At 37.1% G+C, this 22,975-nt stretch overlaps 1 protein-coding gene across 3 annotated transcripts in view; it reads right to left on the minus strand.

Annotated features, from left to right (window-relative positions):
- tmem108 (transmembrane protein 108) overlaps nt 1–19,606 on the minus strand; it is an 87,675-nt gene extending 68,069 nt beyond the window's left edge. The window contains exons 1-3 of one of the 3 annotated variants that reach the window (XM_088643739.1): nt 18,973–19,606; nt 17,994–18,096; nt 10,610–10,764 (exon numbers count right to left, since the gene is read on the minus strand). The gene's annotated coding sequence lies outside the window, so the exon portion shown is untranslated. Of the gene's footprint in view, nt 1–6,240; nt 6,345–10,609; nt 10,765–17,993; nt 18,097–18,972 lie in introns of those variants that run through there. The other 2 variants (XM_088643737.1, XM_088643740.1) reach the window with 2 other exon arrangements.
- Between the last annotated feature and the right edge of the window lie 3,369 nt (nt 19,607–22,975).

The following is a 22,975-nucleotide window of genomic DNA, read 5'->3' on the forward strand; positions in this document are numbered from 1 at the left end:
CTACATCTGTATGTGCATTTACAACTCCAGGACTTAACATATTGCAGGACAGAGAAAGAAATATATAAATATTCTGTTGACTTTTGTCTAAATGTCTTGATTTCCAAAATTAGTGGGTCTAATATTAAGTCCCCCTGTAATCTTAACATATTTTTCACATGAAAGAATCTCATTGTCATTTTCCGGAGATACATGAAACATGATAAATACTATAACTTTGACATTCATTTTTATCACTTAATGTGGAACAGTTATCACTGAAATTGTTATTGTAAACAGGTTGTCTTTCATTTAAAGTATTTCAGAAGGGTGCTGTTCAGCTGCTCGACTGCTGTCATTCTAACAGCAGAAGGAGCTATTATTAGCAAAATGAGTGAAAAAATGTAACAGTTCCCAAGGCAGGGGGTCTGGCTGAGTTGATTACAGACATTGTTTCAAAAGCTGCTACCTTGATGGTTTAATTAAATGAGCATTACACCAAAGTCAAACACGAGTCTAATATGAGCCTAGGTGCATCATGAATTCTTTCATAACATCCATATCTGATATTAAACCTCGAAGTTATGTGAAAGGCAAATTTGCTGATTCTTCTGAAATATATCAGACAGGATAATGTAAAAAAAAAACGTAGCTGGCCTTTGCATTCGCTGAATGTACACAATACAATGAAATGTGCGAAACATGGTCCACTGACAGTAATACTCTTAATGCCCTTTTGTAAATGAGAAATTTGTCAAACCTTTGCTATGCATCACATTATTTCTAAGATAACAGTGGCGTACTTAGTATATAATAATCCTGAGTTCAACACTGGATTGGAGAAATCTAACACTTTGTTTATAGTCACTGTTGTCTTTCTGATATCTCTTTAAATGCTCTATAAAGAACTTTCCTTCTCCTAAAAATCCTCCTTATTTATCCATTACACCACTTAGGCTCCTATTTTTAAACTTTCTTACGTTTTGGGAAAAACGTTCCTTTTGCCTCCAGCAATGCAGACTTAAATTACATTTATATTTTACCATCAGCTAATACAATTGATCAGGAAAGAAAAACAGCATTAAATAGCTTTTCAACAGGACAAAAGAAGTGCAAACTTATTAGAGTATTATCAGGCAGGAGAAATGTACAAAAGTGTTTTTATCTATAGCTTTGTTGTATCGTCAGTAATCACCATCTACTGTAGCTGTAATCACTGGTCCAAACACAGAGCTTTGGTCTCCATGGTGATAGTTTTTGCTCATACTTCCATACACACATAAAGCACTATTAAACTCATCTTCTTCTACAGCCTTTATTCTACAGTAAGAATTCATGTTTTATTCATTATTAGCCCTACTTTATAATGAAATTAATTTGTTAATTTTTGAATTCAGCATTCCACAATCTTATTTTGTATTAACACTGTTTCAAATTAGCAGACAATGTTCTACATATCACTAGGGACCTCTGAGCGTCTGAATGGAACACACAGCATGAATAAAACTCTGCATAGCATATATTGTAGGCCTAGTAATTGTGGAGAATATGCGACAAACCTTTTTATTTAAAAACTGTATAATTTCCGAAAATATAAAAAAAGAGCGAAATGATTTTCCAGCTGACAGAAAAACATTACACTGACAAAGACGAAAAAGGAAATGAACAAAAAAATAAAAGAAACAAAACTAGGTTCAAACACAACTGATGCTACTTCAGCACATTTTGGTTTCCACAAAATAACAAGAAAACTTTATTGCGGGAGCAGACTTTCAGCCCAGTAGAGATCAGACATTTTTCTTTACACCAGTGCAAGAATGTATCTCAGAGCATAACTACTGCACATTTTTAAGTTCCTACTTTTATCAGCTCTTCTTACACATATATTCCTATTTATGGTCATTCTATGATGAATTATTCGCCAAAATGTTTTATCTCCTTTGATTTGGATTTGGATTATTTTACAAATAACGTTGGCATTCTTGGCAGAATTTGCTACGGTGTAAATATTAGCCATGACTAACCACCTGCACATGTGAATCAGGTCAACATTTTCATTATTATAAATTTCTCCACAGAAACATGGCTTTTATGGTAATTGTAAAGTTCTTGTATGCGGCTATACTGGAATTCCATTTCAATTTTATATGTTACAAGGGGACAATCAGGTGGCTCAATCAGTCCAAACACTCTCCTGAGTGCAGGACGATTTCTTTGATTTCAGGTTTGAGTCAGGGTCATGTTGCTATTCAACTGATGGGCTGATGGGTCAGTGAGGGTGGGATGGGATTAGTTTTTCTGGAATTTCGTAGCTCTCAGTGTTACAGTGACCCCTGAGGGCTCCCCAGTGCTTACAGGCATAACTAAGCAGGTGTGAGCCTGGTCAGCCCTGGATGAGAGATTTCCTGGGGAAAAACTAAGGTTGCTGCTGGAAGAGGTGTTAGTGAGGCCACCTGCTCATCGTGCCATCTGTGTGGGTCCTAATGCCCAGTATAGTGATGGGGACACTTTACTGTTAAATAGGCGTCGTCCTTCGAATAAAACGTAAAACCAAGGTCCTGACACTCTCTGGTCATTAAAAATCCCAGGACGTTTCTCGAAAAGAGTAAGGGTATTACCCCCGTGTCCTGGCCAAATTTCCTCTGGCCTTTACGAATCATGGGCTCCTAATAATCACCATACAGTATATGAATTGGCTTCATCAGTCCGTTCTCCTCCACTAATAGCTGATGTGTGGTGAGCTTTCTAGTGCACTATGGCTGTCGTCGCATCATCCATGTGGTGGAGGGGAGTCCTCACTACCTGTAAAGCGCTTTGAGTGAAGTGTCCAGAAAAGCGCTATATAAGTATTAGCAAAAATAATAATAATAATAATAATAATAATAATGTCTTCTTTGCCTGACAAGGAGTCCAAGAAAGTACTGCTAAGATCTTTATTTTACCTGTAATTCACAGTTCACTGAAATCCTAAGAAGGTCCCGTTATTCCCAGTAGCCTAATTAATCCTGAGATCCTCTGGTTTCATCGCAACATTTTATTTTTTCATTACTGTTCGACTAAAAACTGATTCACGTTTAAATTCTCAGGTTCATCAAGGTAAAAATCGACAATATACTTCAGCCTTTTGTGAGTACAATGTTCTGTATTAAATTACATTAGCAAAGAAGTGGCAGACGTGTTTCAGGCAATAGATGTACATAGGATTAAAAAATCTCCATTGCATGTGCCTACCATATTGCATGTACTATAAGGAAGCAAGGGATGCTATTATTAAGCCATTAACACAACTCTTTCAAAAGTCACTCAAGGGAACTGTCTAGGGAAAATTACTAATGCAGTGCCTATTCATATAAACTGTGATAAAACTGAACCAAGTAATTACAGAGTAATAAGTGTGTTATCTATTACATTTAACAGAACGTTACAAAGTAAGGAAACAATATTGATGAATAAAGGATCATTTATATACAAATAAGATCTTAGCAGAGGTCAATATGGATTTAAAATAGGTCTTTTTTAGAGGTTCTTTGAACAAGCATCAAATGTGTTGCACGCACAGAGTGTACATATTTTGTACTAGTTTTTTCAAAAGGCTTTTCCTAAAGTTCTTAATAAGTTGAAAAAATATATAAGATTAATTCTTACATTTCAGGTAGTAGTCCTTTTGGGAAATGTGTGCTTGGAGTGAGAACTGGTTACAGGATAAAAACAGTAAGGGTTAAGACCTAATGTAAATGCTTATATTGAGGTGATATAAGTACAGTAGTGGATAAGAAGTATGTGCATTCAGACATTCTTGTACTTCAATGATATCAATTATCTAGAATCTGGTACAGCTGATGAAGTGGTCATTGGTCATGTATACAGACAATACTAAAATAAGAGGATAAGTAAACACTTAAGTAAGCAGAAAGATGTAGATAAATAGATGCAGATAAAATTCCCTACAATGTCTAAACTAGAAGATAAAATGATGTTTTAGCATTGAGCATTGACTTTCCCCATTTTATGTTTGTGGTTTATGTTTTTGTCAACTACATCTAACACCCTGCATGTGTCTAAACTAAATTTTTACATTTCTTTTGCTGCTTCTATAGGTCTTGCTAACCCTCCAACTTTGGTATCATTCGTGAACTTGACGAATTTTCTAACTATAAGAGAGACTATAAGATAAGATCACTTTATTGGCCATATACAATTTCTTGTATGAGGAATTTGTCGTTTTGCATACCCCAACTTGCTCTCCCATGAGACACACAGGGAGAGAAGCTTGGGGTCAGAGCGCAGGGTCAGCAATTTATACGGCGCCCCTGGAGCAGTTGGGGTTAAGGGCCTTGCTCAGGGGCCCAACAGAGTAGGATTCCTCTGCCAGTCATAGGATACAAACCAGCAACCTTCCAGCCACAGGCACAGATCCTTAGCCACAGAGCCACCGCACCGCCCCGCTAGATACCGCATACTACACCACTATCTGGTATTATGTGTATTAAAATTATTTGCTGTTGTAAGTCTGATTTGATTTAAGTGTACTTAAAGTGGGATATGATCAAATGTAACAACATTATTTGTTGTAGGATTTTGTTTTTCATGTTTTACTACATATACCTCCCTTTAAAATGGAATTAGCAAACTAAGTCTTCACTGAAAGTCAGTTTAGCAAAACCTACTCATTACCCTCCGAGTATGACATGGGTTTTAGCATTATCAAACATTATTACAAATACCACATTACTATACACCACAAAAGCATTTGTTCTGTTATAAATAATATTGTTAATATCCCAATAATATCCCATCTCACGTAACATTTAGTGAACATTTTAAAAGATATGTTCTACTGTATATGTCGCTATATGGATTTTGCCTACAACAAAGTTTACTTACTGTATTTCTCTTCCCTTACAACATTGTACATTAGGTTGAGTTAAGTTCAGAATTTGGATGTGGAGTTTGGAGAAAGTGTGCACATAGACCTTGCGACATCATTTTTACTGCCATTTTTGTACAAAGACACCCCCCCGTTAAACTACATCAGTGGCAGCATCAAGTAGGAGCACAGCGAATGGTCTGAGGTAGAGAACCACAGGAAGCACTGTGTATGCAAATCTACTACAGTAACATCACTTGATTTGTTTTTATTTGCTCAACCTGAGGCATGCTGTCTCTTTCCTTACTAAACACCTAAGTGAAACGTTAATTTTAAGACAAAAGACATTTCCCTGTCATCATCTAGAACTTTTCCATTTTCTTTGAGACACTTTAGTTAATCTTTTATTGTTCTTGTGCTGCTATAACAAAAGAAGCTTAGTTTACTATAGTCCTTTTTATATGTCTCTTGGCCTTTCCAATATCCTTTTTAACCTGCTCTTGCAGTTCATTATACTCCCTTTCTTAAGCTGGATCCGATACTTTTTTTTGAATACTTTCCAAAGTGCTTTCTTGTCCTTACAACATTCTTAATTGATTTATTTAACCATTTGGGCCATTGCTCTCCTGACTTTAATTTACTTATTACTGGGATGAATCTCTTTTGTGTTCCAGGCAGAATATCTTTAAGTTGTTGCCATCCACTCTATTGATCTATCCTAGCCAATTCTAGTTCTCTTAAGCTTTGTCTCATCAGTATTTTAATAAGAAGAAATTGAATGTTACGATACATTATTTGCTGTAAAAAGTGTTTTCACTGTATTCTGTAAAGGAGAACTGCTTCTTCAAGTTAATCTTCTAAATAACTTATTTGTCTCGTTAGACCAGGGAATTGACTAGGGTAAAAATCCACTCACAGAGGTACACAAAGTGCTGCATGAACCAGGGACCAAATTCAATTGCCTAGCAATTCAATACAAGTTGACAGATCATTAAAAAGTAAAAAACAAATCCTCTGAAAAAAAGGCAATTCTTAACTAATCTCCTTCTTGACTAAACAAATGAATCTTGTCTACTGATAAATTATATTTTTACTGAGAAGTTAAAAATAACTGTGATTAAGTCCATTGTGTAATAAAACAAATGGTAAGTTAGTGATTGGAGTTCATTAAAACATTTCGATATTTTTATGCTTTTAAGTATTAACAGACATTGTCTTATTATTGCAAGAAGAATTAGACCACGCTGTTGTTTCAAATGCCATACTTTTATGGGACTCCAGGTATTGTTCGTAAAAAAAAAAGTAAAATATAGTTCAGAATTAATTACTGTGAAAGTACTGGTTGTATTATTGTAGTGTTTCCAAGAATGGATATAAAACAAAAATGCACTCACCAAACTCTCTTGGGGGTCTTGATTGGGGAATGATTCTTACTACATCCTGGCTTTGTATTTCTTAATTGGAAAAATTATTTTTGGACGAAAATGAAAATCCTAATTGATAACTATCAAATATCGTGGTTTTCATTTTGATGAGCAGAGTGTGTATCTGGCAGTTCATCTATGTTGGTTTTCTACTGTGGCAACAGCGTGCGTATAATAGGAAACTGTGATAAAATACTGTGATGCCACACAAGCTAAAGCATGCTGCAGTTTTTTACAGATGAATGACGCCAACATGAAGTGAGAAGTCTGAGTTTTGGATTTCAGCTCTGAGAAAAATCGTTTCTTTTACGGAGAAGAAACAAATCTGCTGTTTCCTCATGTACAGTCCCATTTTATGGACTACACAATCGGTAGGAGTGAAGATCACTGAAAATCTACTCAAGTATATGAATTTGCACTTTTCTATGCAGAAGCCTTTTCACAAATGTGAGAGGACGTTTTGCCATCTCAGTAAGCAACCCAAAGCTATCTCTCTTCTCATTCAATGAAATTTTCAGTCTCATTTATGTCTATTGCTTTGGTCACCGATCACACCAAACAGGAGTGTTGGCTTTTGTACTCACAGATGATCCTGCAGATGAAGGGTTCTGTATTTTTTTTTCCATGAGATACTGAGATACTGCTCAGGAAAGAAACTCACACTCAACATCTTCCTTCCCCATATTGACACAAACTGGCCTGAAAACCAAACTTTTGCATCTAAATCTAATAAGAGGCTTAATGCTAGCACCTTATTAAGAAGGCCAGGTCCATTCTCAAGGACCCCAGTCATCCCAGTCACAAACTGTTTTCCCTCCTACCGTCCAGTAAACAGTACCGAAGCATTCGGTCCAAGTCCAGCAGATTACGGAACAGCTTCTACCTCCAGGCAATAAGACTGCTAAATAGCCAACCTGCAGCTCCTTTATCAAATCACCTGTAATGGCTACATGGACATACAGTTTTCATTGTATTCAGCATACTACACTACTTGTATATATTGCATACACCATGGACACATAGCAGCTCTATACATATTGAGTTTTATTCAATTTCTATTACATCTATTATTATGTAGCCTTGTTTGCGTAACCTTAATTTTGTGATTTTTGTGAGCTCGCAGAAAAGACATTTCATTGCCAGCAACTACTGCTGCACACTGTATTGTTGTGCATTTGATAAATAAACTTTTGATTTGATTTCAGGATGTGATGTATTCTTAGAAAATATAGCAATACAGAAACTATAGCTTACAGTTTTCCTTTTCATTTTTTAAAATAAACAATTAAGCATTTAATATACTGTATATACTGTATGTCTGCGTCCCATGAAACACCAAATAAGTTAAATATTTTTGTGACATCTGTTTCTGTCCGGTGTCATTCTTTTTCAGTAATATGACCCCTGCCTTTCTGAACTGTAGAGGCACAGGCAGGAGCTAAGAGATTCTGCTTTCTGCTAGTGTTTGATTGGCTTCCTTGGTGCAAAGATATCCTGTTTTTTATAACAGCTGTACAAAATATTAAAAATATTAATTGTTATATAAATGTTGGGATTATTATGCCCCTGCATGGTTGTAATTATTTATTTTTAGTGTTTCTAAAAGCATGTCATGTTTAGTGATGACACTGCTGTCATTGTGGAGTAAGAAAAATATATATTTTTTTCTTCTTCTTCTTCCTTGCACAGTGGTTGGCATGGACAATTTGCAATGATTGTGATATAAAGCTAAAAATAAACTACTTCCAGCAATACATACTTTCTGAGTAGAAAGCACATTACTAATGATGAAAATGCAGGGGGGGGAGTTGGTAAAAATGTAAGCTCTGTGTTAAAGGCTAAAGTCAATTCAGATGTTTTCTTAAAAGACCGTACCCTCACTTGACCCCTCACTTAGACTGACACACACTATACATCGTTTTCTATGCCCATAAAATAAAATTATATTCTGGTCACTGATAGACAATTGTGTTGCTTAAAACATACCACGGAGCCTGATTTCTAAGTAACAATTTTCCTTCAAGGCCAATTAAAATGATACACAGCAGACTGGAATAAGAATTTTATCCGTGTATTAGTATTGATCATTCTGAGAGAAGCTTAATTAATTAAAAGCTTCTAAATATCATCCCATGACTGTCCTGTGAAACATTGATTTTTCTATTCCACTGTGCTGTGACATTTAAAATTAAATGTTATGGTTCGTTCACAATCGTAAAGGGTGTTTTGAAAGTTAATAAAAAATAAATCACACCTGAAGAAGGTTTAACAGCCAAAAAATTGTTTTTTCGAACTACTTTTCAGTATGGAATTAACCTTTACTTGTTCCTTTGCAGCCAGAGTTTGCTGACGCAGCTCCCTGCTTGAACCCCTAAAAATAAATCACTTCTCTGTCCTTGCTTCTTCCAACTGTATATATCCTAAGTATATTTGGCTTTTATAAAACAAACTTTCGCATGAAGCCAAAATTCCCATTTACAAAATCAGGTTTCTTAATGCTTAACTCATAACTTTTTATATAGCCCTTGGGTTAGTGAAGGACGCACATGTAACTTGTAAAAGACCAGTATTTTTTATCTTGTTGCAACAAGGAAGTTAGTGCTGTTTCAGTGGGTGTAGAAAAAAAAAACTAAATAAAACACACTCTAACTTTTTTGTTACATATAATTCACTAGGGTTCACCTTACTTTCTTCATGCTCTTCACATTTCCTGCACTGCACATTTCCAGTGTGCACCCAGCTTCATCTCCATTTATGACCTCAGATTCTCATTTCATTGTTTTAGTTTTGTTTTATTCATGAGCTTGATTTAGGCAGGCTTTGCCAAAAGAGGGCTGAGGATTTTAAAGCACGGAACTTCAAACACGTCAAAAGTCAACAATTTTTTGTTTTTTTAATAAGCTCCATTACAGCATGTCTCTATTAACTAAAGAAAGTGCTACTTTGGTCCACTGCCCTACTTCGCCTAATTTGCTTAAGTGGTATACTGTGACTAGATGTTCAAGTAGGTAGGTTTTGACTTCACATCTCTCTCCCAGTTCTCCCGGAGTGCAGGTACTCCTTCTCCCCCACTCCCCTCCTTCTCTCTGCTACTTTGTCTTTTGTTCTCCCATGTTTCATTAACTCCCCCTCACACCTGAAGAAGGCTCCACAGTTGAAACGTTGGGTCTCTTTTCAGGACGGAATAAACCTTTACTTGTTTCTCAAGAATACAAGAAATACATTTTTTTTTCTTTTTAATCTACATTTTAAATATACAATGGGTGACTGTATAGAGGAATTTGCATTCTTTCACACTGCTAGGTTTCTCTCTAATCCTATTTGTTCCACCACTTGCACCACATAAAATGTATTAATTAGTTCAGCACATAAACATGTTCTGTTCACTAACAGAGTTTTGTCAATCTTACAAGGTTAAGTCATTTTTCTCCTTGGAATTTGCTAAATTACTTTAAAAAAGCATGAGGAAATAAAGCTGAAGTCTCAGAAATGAAAAGTGTAGAAAACACAGGTTCTCTGAGATTTAAAACAAAACTTATTTCACGAGAATCAGAAGTAGGTTAGAATCAGCCCCTTTCATTACTGTTACTGTTCCTGACGCTTTTTATCTAAAGCAACTTACATTTGCGATGGGGACCCACATCCTGATCTCATATTGAATCTTTCCTTTTTAAGTATTTTATTAAAGACACTAGCACGCAACAATAGAATACACGTCACTCAGCAGACAGACAGTGTTACAGTACTGAGTGTACAAACACTGTAATGTGGGACACTTTTGACAAGCACTCAACACCAAAACTCCAGCACAGGTAAAGTGTAGGCAGCTCTTGACATGTTAGCTTTATGATAATAAAACAAAATATCCAAGCTACATTTAATGACATTTGTACAAGTCTCTCTAATGTTTCCCCAATGTTTTCTCTTATCAGTATCAATGATCTACACTAAAAGGCTTGTCTAGATGTTAAACCTGTTAAAATGTCCCAGTTGTTGAATATATATAGCATTTGGAAGGAAAGAATGCTTCACAAACAGACTAATTTATGGGCTTGGAAGCAAGTGTGTAAAGCGTGCATTACAAAAGTAGCCTTTCAGGCATACGTCAGGGTTTTTACATTGTGTCTGTATTGAACACCTGTCTGTAGGCATCGCAGTAGAACCCTTTACACAGTGCAATCCAAGGGAGTGGAAAAAAATAGGAGTCTAAAGTGGCATTTAGGACTGCATGTCACATATACTTTATGCATTTGCACTTCATTTAGGGAGGCAGGAAAGTAAGGGTTTTCAAATATCAATGGGTTTGGGCAGAGCTTTCAAATGAATCAAATTCACTCACCAGTCAAAGGGCACATAACTTCAAAACAGAACATGCTGTACCAAAGGGTTAACTCATCTCATTTCTATTTGTTTATGTGAAGTCTTCTGTAAAATGTTCCAAACATTAATCAGAAAATCAGGAGTCTTGGCTTCATGTCAACGATACTGTTGTATCTACGGAACATCAGAACAAATGCGGGTGATGTGGAAATCAGTCAGCTAGCAAACAATGTTCTCTGATAATATGACCAGGTGTTGGGTGTTGGAACACTTTTGGCATGACTCTTGTCTCTGTAATAATGCACCTTTCCTCTCAACTTACTATTGTTACTGATAAACACAGAAGGAATTTTAGAACTACAAATAGATGCTGGATTCTCAGAATACTCCAGTGGTCATTGATGAGTTTGAGATATTATTCTGGTCTTGACTCATTTGGCCGAGGGAGCTACAAGTTGGTAATGAGAATGGACGTACTGGACAGTCCTACCACACAGTCCACAGACTGGTGAAGCTGAGGAGTTTGTCTCTGCCCCCAAACTTCTGCCTAGGTGTTACAATTAAAAGAAATGCCATTTTTGTTTAGATACTGTTCCACGAAAACTATATATCCATTAGGTGCTATATTGTTTTAGCAAATTGACTTCAGGTGTGTCTGTCCCATATGTCTCTCATTCCAGACAAAACAAATCAGTATTTGACATACATGTGCCACCACAGCATGATAAGGTCATGTTTGCACTTATGCTTCTCAAAATATTATTTAGCAAAGCCACTCTCTGTAGATTAACGGTGACATGTAAAAGACAAAACAATCAAAATAAGAGGGTCAAAGAAGTATTTATAACAGAGAAAATTAAAATTGACCTTCTACATGGCATTACTGTTAATGTAGCACTTGTGCCTCTTTAATCGTTGGTTAACAAATTCTCACTTTGATGTATTGTCGTTTTGTAAGCCTATTAAAAGTGAAAACATTTTCATCTTAGCATGTGCATACTGTACAAATAAAATTACACACCACCTGATAAGTTGTACTGTTTGAAATGAACTGGGTTAGATTATACAAGCAAGGCTGCTTATAGTTTATGCTACTGAAATTTAGATGAAATTCCAGTGATGACAACCAAATAGTACTTGAAACAATGATGGTATAAACTGCTTCTTCAAAACATCTGCCTTTCTGTACATTCTTCCAAATAATTAAATAGAATGTCATGCCAGACCTATGGGCTATAATCAATAAATAATCCTAATAGAATAAGAATACTACTACAGGTATATTCAATGATAGAATCCAATAAAGCCTTCTTAAAACTGTTTTTATCTCAGATCAAATAAAGAATTCATTGCTTGCATGGAATACCAGTTGTAAATTAAACACCTTGTAGTATTTTTCAGTTTAAAGAGATCATCCACTTCTTTTATCATTAATAGTGTGAGCTATTAGATCCACATTTTGAGATAGCAGATCAAATCGTTTGCAGCAATCATTTTGGAAGTACTGCAACAGATAAGGTGCTATAGCTGAAAGGAGCCAATGCCCCATAAATAAACACCTGTCTGTCCTCTCCTATGCAGTTCGGACTGACAAGACGTGTTTTTTATCCTGATACTGGCTGCTTACTCTTGCTGCTTCATTGTGATTGGCTACGATGTGTTACAAAGGCAGGACACTGAAGAGCAGTAAGGAAAGTCACCTTGTTACACACAAGACACCGCTCTGTACAAATGTGGACACTCATATTGGAGAAATCAAATGCTACTCACCCTGCCTCTCATAAAGGACACTTAGCAACTACATTGAAATTAAAGCATGTGGTACTCTGTGTTCCTAAGCTGTTATTCACAATTGTATAATAATTATCTCTTTTAAAGCACCTGTAAAAAGGAATATTGCCAATGTCCCAGATCAGAATCATTAATTCAGTAGGTGCACCTCAAATGTACTGAAATGGACTGACTCTTCCTTAATTTAATGGGGATTTGGGTGTACACACACAATCCAGTCTCTGTAAAAACACCTACATGATTTGTATAGAGTATCTAACAATTTATACAAGTTTACACCAATGTGACACACAATAAACCAGTATCGTTCCTGCTTATCCTTAAATGTGTTTTTGCTGTGATACAGACATTTAAACCACTCCTTCACAATAAGGTCTCACTTCCAAGACTTTTCTGCAAATGTCCAAGTACATTAAGTCTATATTGACTTTATATAGCAAGAGTGAGGTGCATTTTCACAAATAAGAGATCAGGAAAAACCTAATTGCACTTCAAAGCAAAATAATCACATCTACATTTTTACTTTTCAGTGAGAGAACTCCATAAATTAAGTCCTTTTCCATCCAGCCATTTTATGAACCTCCTTATCCAGTGCAGAGTAGCAGAGGTATCTGTAGCCTAACTTAGAAAGCAACTGGCACAAGGCAAACTACTGTACACCCTGCATGGGACACCAGTTCATCACAGGGCACACGCAGCCTCACACTTACACCAGGACCAATTTCACCAAAGTCACCTAGCATCTCTTTTTACCACGGGAAGAAACTGGAGAACCTGCAGGAACACCATGCGAACAAGGGGAGATGATAAAAACCCCATGTAGATAGCACCCCAGGAACTGAACCCAGGGTCTTACTACAGCAAAGCAACAAAATTAACCACTGCGCCACTGTCTACCCTAAGTACTTTTCTTTTTAATGTAAATCAAACACAAATAGGATTATTTTCTTATCATTTTAATAGGGTCAAAGACTATAGAAATCTTGGAAAGCAACACATAGTGCCTAATAAACATCAGCACTACATATTCTGGGCAAAAATATTCTGCCTGAGCTCAGAATATGCTCTGCCATGCAGAAATGATGGGACATTAGAGAAGCATGGCTGCAACAAAGGAATTACAGGAATTTCCTCTAAATACCTTAATGCTTCAGTTAATTATATGGCTATCTTATAGCCAGATCAGATGCTTTAATCATCGTAATGAGTTGTTACCCTTTTTTCAGGCTACATTCATGCAAAGTGATTATATTACAAGCGCTACGTCACTGCCCTTCCGAAGAACTATTGTCCTTAGCCTTAGAATTGCCATGACGAGCAAAACAATACTGATGGTTCCAAAATGGTATCCAAATGGATCCAGACCCAGGATTGTAATGTAAATATTTAATTGCTATAATTACTTAACTACTATACTATAATACATATAATAGTATAGTATTTCCTAAACTACTTCAGTACAATCTACTACTTTATTGTACTATATATATGTTTGTATCCATTGAGAATTATTCATTAATAAGATACTGAAGTCAACAGCTCAGAGGACTTTAAAATTCAATACTTTTAAATTAATGTTTCAAAAGTGTCCATGTGTTTATGAAATGGACTTTAGTGCCAATTATTTACCAAACATGTTTTCCCCATAAATATTTTTCATTATTATACCACTGTGTGAAAATGGCTAAAAATGAGTAGTTTGCCCACAGTCAGAATCAGGCCACTTGTGTATAAGGATTACTTTCTACTATATTATACATTTTATTGATCATATAGTATGGTGAACTGTTGTGTATTGATCAGTTCAATACTACAGTAATTCTTTTGTATTCCTGTTGAAAGCTTTTTCCAGTTTTCTAGAGTTAATTCTCTATACAAAACATTTCCCGTTCTGGATTTGCCTTGTATTTGCAGACATTAATCAATTTCACTGAGGGTTCTGTGAAGCTGAGTCAAGGTGCTCCACAATCTACTCACATACAATATCATGCATATATTTGGTGCAGGCCTATCCATGAGTAGGACATGTCTTTATCCTAACAATCAAGCCACAGATGCGGTCCATCAATCAATCATGGCATTTCCTGGAATGTTAATTACACTTTAATCTGGTTTTCAGAAATGGCGTCTGTAAATGTTCGTATGCTCTCTGCTCTCTGCTCTCTGAGACGCAGTTTCCATGTTGCTGTCACAAGATATGAGTCACCTAAGGGCAATAATAAAACACATCAATTCGGGTTCACAAAGGTTCTCATAAAGCTTTGTTTTTAAATTTAATTTACGCCCTAATGAGACACGGGCTATGTCAGGGTCATGGAAACAATAAGAGTCTGCAGTGAAGCCCAGTCCTGTGAACAGGGCTATGAATAATACTGATGCCAATATTTCTCTTTAAAAAACTAACCATCCCCGAAGATCCTGTCAACCACGAATGTCAAGATGGCTCCCCATCCCCCTCCAACACCTCCCTCCTTTGTAGCAGGGCTCACAATTGCCTCCTGTGCAAAGTAAGAGGTTCAATGGCTACAGAGAACAGGGAAGCTGCATCAAAACATTCCTTTCAAATGCTCTACAGATTAGATTGGTTGAGAAATAGTTGACTTCTACAGTAACGGCTATAATAAGACCTGAAAAAATAAGCACATTTTGTCATAAGTACACATAACGTTATTAAAAACCTCTTCTTTGGATCAATTGGGAAAACTACACAAAAGACGGCTCCTTCATAGAGGACAGACTTAAAAGTCTCATTATGCAAAGCATAATTGTCAGTCTTTTGTCGATCAGAAATACTTCTTTTCCCAGAAGCAATCTAATACAGACCACCCTACATTACTGTATTATCTGGGCTGTGGTTGAGACCCCAAAAACAAAATAACCTCTTCATTTAATCAAGCCTAGGTCACAATTCAGTCCTCTGAGCAGGATGTAAGATTTTTCATCATAACTTGTCCAAGAAAACCTTGTCAAGAATTATAAAGCAGAAAGCAGTTTTGTTTTTCAAATTTGACAGCATGGTAAATTATTGGACATATCAATGGGAATGTAGCTCTGCAGCCCTGCTTTTATAAGATGGGGAATCAGACCTGGTCTTTTTTGTTTTACAGCTGACAGATCTGTTCCCTTTAAGAGTCTGACACCTGGTTTTCTCTTTTAGTAACACGTTGCAGATACAAACTAGTGCTGTAACACAAATAGCTTTGACGTCATCCCCACTGTCTGCTGTATAATGACTTGAAACGGGAACTCTGCAGTCCTTTCACTGTTTCATATAATTGCATTGCAACAGGACATGAGAGAGAGTTCAAAAAATAAAAGCATAACAAGCAGTGCAACAAAGATGAACTTAGGACTCCTTCAGTGCTGCCTTAAAAGTATAAGGGAATGCAAGAGCAAAGTACCACTAGGGTTTCTTCTAATATGATTTGAGTTGATGCCAGGGGGTAACAAATTTTGAGGTAGATCTGCATGATGATAATTAGTCTGTGCATGAACACACATACTGTAACTCATGATTCACGGACTCATTAACTCATTACACAAACTGTACCACGTCTGTTACAAAAGCTACAGGAATTACTAAACATATTTCAAAGGATTAAAGGATTTATATTTTATTAAACTTCATCCTATATCACTACAACAATGTATTTAAAACAGAGCTGGAGGACTGCGTCAACAGCCTGTAGTTCCATATTTGTCTTTATTGTTGCAGGACCTAGGCTGAATGAGGGGTGCCAGGAGTGATATTCACAGATGTGAACTGGACCCGACAGAAGGCTCAATCCTGAGTGAGAGTAATAAGGGCCATGATTATGGAGGGGACGGACAGAATTAGTTAGGGCAGTGCTCTGTAGTGGTCTTCAAGCAGGAACATTACAATTTAACAAAATCCGGAATACCATTAAGCACAGAATAGCAAGTAAATAAAACACTGCTTTGCTATCGGACTGTGCCACAAACCTATTGCTGCCCTTGGCCAAAAGCCAAACTGAAGTGGAAATACAAAACTGTTTTTGAGCCTCCAGATATGTTTTTTAGTTCTGTGTGTGTTATGGATTGTTAACACAACCGACACATCAAGGATATGTTTTTCAATAACAACATGTAAAACAAACAATAGATGAATTGTAACCCTGACAAGGATTTGCTGCAGCTCTGTGGGCACAGAACAAGCACCTTCCTGGAACTCCCAAGGGCAGCACCATGATCAGCTGAGGCTAGAAAACTGGGTCACACCAGGTCCACATCCTGGTGGGGAGCTTCGTTCGGAGTGCACTGCTCCATTTCTCACTGGGACCAGATAAGGGTCAAGAGTCACCTAGTTCCCCCTGCACCCTGTTTGATAGTAGTTGTGGCCACAGTCAACACATTATCTTTACAAGATCTGGAGCATAAAATCACACATTTTCAAAAAATAAAATAGCGGCGTTTCACTTTTTCAAGCAAAAGCAGTGACATCTCTTCAGTATTTTCTTGAAATGTGCGTTGCAGGATACGCTGTGCTAACAATGAGCCTAATTATCCAACCCAATATAAAATGTTAGTTATGACCCATACACCCCGATTTTAAGATTGCTTTTGGGCGGAAAATATTGTGCAATTCATCCTGAAGATGTTTACCCCTGTGATGTTAATGTTTCTACCTAATTAGATTTTCTCATGTTTATTATTGTACACGGCCAAGACTTTTTTTTAAACTCCAACAATACAGACTTTACTGTTAATGCAAATTAAAATGTTTTACAATGGTAGATGTCTTACTTTATTTTTATTAGGTTTATATATTTGAGCCCAGTGTTCTCTTTAAACATTTGTGATCTTCACATGGAAAATAAATAGTTTTAAAGAACAAGTCCTCCTTTGCATTATTACTTTATAATTAGTAATATAAGCTGTTAGTCATACGGAAAGCACAATTTTCCACAAAGTCTACAGTTTTCTAAAATGGGCTTAGTAGTTCAGGTAGGAAATTATGTTATGTCACCAACTTTTTCTGCAGTGATCCATATACCATGATAATGTGGGTATAAAACACAAAAAATGCTTTGACACATTCATCCATTTTTCTAATCACTTTATCCAATACAAGGTTAATGGGGAGCCGGTGCCTAACCCGGCAAGCAACAGGCACAAGGCAGGATACACCCTGGCCAGGATGCCAGTCCATCACAGGGCACGCACAGACAGAAACACGCACAGACAGAAACACACACACTCTCACACCAGGGGCAGTTTTCCCATAAGCCAAGTTAACCTACCAGTACTGAACTATGGGAAGAAACTGAAGGAAACCCACACAAATACTAAAGAGAACATACAAACTCCATACAAATAACTCCCCAGGAACTGAACCCAAGGCTACCCGCTTACACGTACAGTAAATAACTCGAACACAGCAGCCCTGAATTAACAGCACTAGACAATGATGTGTTTCCCCTGTAGCTATGGAAACAATGTACAGTTAGTCATAGTACGGTCAGTACAGTTAGTCACACTTCTTAATGATTACAATACACTGAAGAGTAAATTCTTGTACTCGAATCAATTATAATTACAAAATAATGGTAATAGGTAAACAGAAAAATGTGAAAAGACCTTTTGCACCCTACCTTAATGATGAATGAGGGGGAAAAGCACAGAAACGTGGCTACATCCTTGCAGCATGGCAACCATTTAACATCCCTTTCTTCTTGTTAAATATGTTTTTCTTGGCTGGAAAATAAAAGTGGTGTTGAGTGACAACGCAGATTTGTAATTTCAAAGAGGTTCACTTTCCTCTATTTCCATTCTCAGTGGTCTGAGTCACACTAGAAGACAATTTCTAAAGCCAACTTCGTCGTTGAGGATTTTACAGTATTATTTAACATCAATTTTCTCTTGCCTGCAAAATCTCGCTGATAGAGAGTTTCACATGAAATACACATAATGTTGCAAAATAACGAGTCATATGGAAAGCAGTAATGTGATGTGCATTACCCGTGTAAAACAGAGCAGGGGGCTGAAAGGAGTAATAATCACCGTATTGATAAACAAATATTTTTTCCACGGTCCAGTTAGTCTAAATTCTAGTTAAATCAGGGTACATTTAATACAGCATATTACCTATGTACCTGATCGTTTTCTAAGATTGTGATAAACGTGCTTCTCGTTAGTATTCGGCGTCTCGGTTTGGAGGCCATTGGAATATAAAACGCCAATAAATCACTGCTCTTTAGTTTTTTGGACTGGTCTGACAAGGTATTATATCAGATTATTCTCATCACCAACTAGGGGCATTTTGTTCAACAGACATATAACACAATGTGCTGGAATATATTTAAAATTTGCCACCACTGTATCACGCCGGTGTGTGAGCTTCTAGCATCTTCAGCATATAAAATCTTACTACGGTATAGTGTGAATTAGTTCGTCTTAAGAAAATCCTTTTATTTCGTGCCAGCATCAGTTTAAGTATTCCAATAGTCTATTCATATTCTAAAATCAATATGCAGTATATATCACTATACCAGAGAAAGCAGATCCTGTTAATTAAAATCAACCGCGGGCGAAAAAACAAATTGTCACATAAGAAGGCAGAGAAAGGTTTACCAGTTCCTCTAGCCGCTATGGTGTTTCTCTCAGGCTCCGCGCAGAACGAACCCACAGCCGCTCTACCCGAACTCTCTGCAGTCCAACAGGCCGACTGCACACGCCGTCTGCCTCGAATCGGTCACATGAGCGCCATATCCAATCCTCAATTGTTCAGTGCACCTCCAACTTCAGCACTCCGAAAGGGAGGTCTCAGCGGGTCCCAGCTTGCTCCCCCACAGACACAAAAGGACACATAGGTTGGCCGCAGCCGGGTGCCTCGGTGGCCGACCTCGCTGCTGCACAGGTTGAGCACTTAGCAGCAGCAACAGGCTCTTCGCACCAAAAGCAAGCCGTAGTTGGCGGATCTTTAAGTAATTAATAGAATTAGCAACGAGAGAGTTGTGTCACTGGGGCACACAGAACAGAGGGCTGCCGAGTAGCTGAAAGGGATGCACGGCCACAGAATATAAATGAGGACATATTGCTGCAACAGCAGGGACCGCGTTTTGTATCTTTACCCAGATTAGAGACAGGGTTTACGAGGGCTTCAGTGGATTAGCTTTATTTGAGCTAAAAAAACATGTGCAACTGTACTGCAAGAAAATCAGGACAGTTTACCAATTCAAACACGCAATAGCTACACTTAAATAACTTATACTGTGGCACGATTTTAATTGTAATATGCTACAAGAACTAAAAAACTAAGTTTCTATCAATGCAATTCAAGCTTCATTGTCCCCTAGGGGAAATTTGTTTTACGGCACAGTCAAACACAACACAATGACGAATAAACATTACCAAGAGAATACAGCAGTGTTACGGGAGAAAAGAAACAAGAGACAATGTAGTTACTTTGCATTGCTTAAGAGTGTTATTGCAGTGGAAATGAAAGATTTTCTGAGTCTGTTGGTTTTACACCTGGGGGCACAGAGGCGTCTCCCAAATGGGAGAAGTGTGAATTCGCAATGGAGGGGGTGAGACACACTGATGCTTTTGGCTTTCTTAGTCACCCTCTTGTTTGTAAAGGATACTTAAATTGGTTTGATTATTCCCGATTATTTTACCACTTATATTCACTAATTTACCCATGTCGCCACACCAGCAAGTGAAGCAGAATGTTAAGACACTTTCAATTAATGATTTGTAGAAAAGTGTAAGAATACTTTTATCTACCTTAAAGTAGCTGAGTTTCCTAAGAAAGAAGAGTCTATGTTGGTCTATCGTACAGTGAAAAGGAAAATCAGTACGGCTGTGCCTCCATATTCCCACGTGTTGTTACACAGGTGCTTTATCAATATTGGAAAATTGTCCAGTATTCCAAGTACATTTAACAGGCATAGGGTATTAAACGATTTACTTGTATTTGTTGTATACATTTATATTTAAAGTTTATTTAACTTTTTTTTTCATTCAAAACACATCAAACATAGGTCCACACTTTCGCAGTAATATCATACTGCATATTAATTTGCCACCTTATTACATTTATCTTAATATGTGCATTCCATCAATAACCAAACTAAAGTAACATGCAGAAACATTTGTTTAAATTCTATTGTTGAATATAGTTAATTATTTTGGATAACACACTACACACAAATCACCGGTTTGCTATGACTGACCCTTATCAAGAGCATTAGACATTCTGATATCGGACTACAGCACGTCAATTACAGGGCGAGATTAGATTTATGTTATTATTGATGCATGTTGTATTGCTTATTTAAAATATATTACAGAATGCACTTACAGCATGTTAATACATTTAAAACATAAGGAGAGTGCAAAAGGAGAAAACCAATTGTTATAGCATCTGGCGCTTGACTGGTCATTCCAAGAATCTCAAGGAGATTACAGATTGAGCCAGGATTTAAAGAAGAACGTCTTTTTTTTAGTCCTTTGCTTCAATCACACCACTTGTAGAAGTTCATTCATATAATAACTAAAAAATGTCCAGCTCTCTACAATAGTCGCTAATGAACTTTAATAATAGTTTAATTAAATCTAGGGAAATTATTCTATAAATATACTCGACATTTCTTATTAATATTTTTATAATTCTATAACAATTAATTTGTGGTCTTAAACATGTTGTCTATTTAATAGGAAAGGATTCATTACAACACAGTGTGTTCAGCGGATCCGAATTCAAGTGCTGTACGAAACTAACAAACGTGATGTTAGAAATATGTCACATCATAATTTTTAAAATATACTTGCTCATATATTCTTTAACAAGCATTTGTATTCTTGAATTCTTGGTAAATCGCTACCGCACAACCACTGATTCTATCTCTGATTTTTAGCCGTAAACATTACACCATTTATAAGTTTGGGACCAGAATTGTTGAAGGCTGTATGTTAGGAGTAACATGATGAATGCATTCGAGTCGGGCATCCCTGAATAAATTCTATGTTTCAGAAGAGTCAAATTAACCTTTTTGTTTTTGCTTTTCTAATTTAATAGCTAGCTAATGAGTAGGGCTGCGTTTGCAACACAAAACCCCGTTTCCACCACTCCAGGAGTGCGTCTGTTTTTGTCATTTTCCTAGTTTTAAAGAACTAAACGTTTGCGTTTTCTGTTGCCTGAATGCTGCTTAAGATGACTAAAGGATATCCACGTGTAACCCATTTTTAGTATTAAAGACTGACAGAAGCTTTGAATGCTGTTTTAGGAATGCTGTTCTATATTTGAGCTCTGGATCACTCTCAAATGTATGTAAACATTTTGCGCTCCTGTTTCTGCAGTTTTTAGTTGTGCTAAACTTTCAGCACTGTCTAAACAATTAGTGGTCAAACACTGTTAAAGTTATTTCATTTGTTGGACATTGCCGTCTGCAGGTTTATGACGGGCTAAAGTACATCTTGTAGCCCAAGAACAATCCGTAAATACGGCTCTCCAGGACGAGGACTGTACAGTATAGCCCTGGCACAGACTGACAGTTTCCGCATTTACTATAAATCAAAGGCATGTTACTCCACTCCGTCAGTTCTGTAGCTCAGACGACCTTAATTAAGACAAAATAATGGAAGTAATTAAATTGGATTTTGATTATTGACTCAACACCTTGGCTGTAAGGACGAGACCTTCAGAGCCCCACTCTTACTGGACATACCTAATAAGATGAGGATCTTCTACCGGAACAGTAATGGGGCAGAGGAAGGGATTCAGAGTGCACAGGCTAGGTCGACGCATTGGAAACCTGTTTACGTAAGAAGTGGGCAAAGGGAGGGTTGTCCTTGTCCTGAACACTCATTAAAAACTCCATTACAGTAACTGCCTGGTCAGCAACGTTATTTGGCAGCTGATGACGCTGACATCCACGTTTACCCATCATGTACAGGTGCCTGTCTGGTCTAGCTGGACAGAGCATGAAGTTGACTGAAGCTCAAAATCTTTTAATCGATACCTAGCATGTGGAGATAACCAAATGAGCAGAGTTGTGTGACAAGGGGGTTAAATAACAACATAAGACACGGAGGTCTCAAAATGTTGGCAGCCTAAAGCTCAGTGACTCAGCCATTGAGCCGACGTCTGAAGGTAATTTCTATGATTTCGGAGCCAAATATCATAAGCAGCTGTACACGGGATCCCCCTAGTGGCTGAAACCTGGTACTGACTACCTGGTTATGACTACTGCAATCGCACGCAGGGACCTACAGTACATCTGACGAAGGCCATATCTCATGATTCTTTAGCTATTGTATATTTAATCCAGCATGAAAAACTAAAAAATTATTCTCAGTTTGCATGTTGTGATTTTGCAGAAACCCTCCAGGATACCAGAATTACTGATATTTGGAAGAATTATGATTTTTTAAAGTATGTATACTATATAATAGTTTGAATCCTAGCAATCATCATGAGTTGCAGAAATGCATGTTTGTTTGCAAACATGTACTGTATATGATATACATTGTGTATAATAATGCATCGTGATAGGTCCTGGGAACTACATTTTCCAGATTACCCAGCTAGCTGTACATGAAAAGTGACACAATGGGAGATAACCAGTGATAG

The sequence above is a fragment of the Lepisosteus platostomus genome, chromosome 8, assembly GCF_059453375.1.
Source record: "Lepisosteus platostomus isolate fLepPlt1 chromosome 8, fLepPlt1.hap1, whole genome shotgun sequence".
Classification (NCBI taxonomy): domain Eukaryota; kingdom Metazoa; phylum Chordata; class Actinopteri; order Semionotiformes; family Lepisosteidae; genus Lepisosteus; species Lepisosteus platostomus.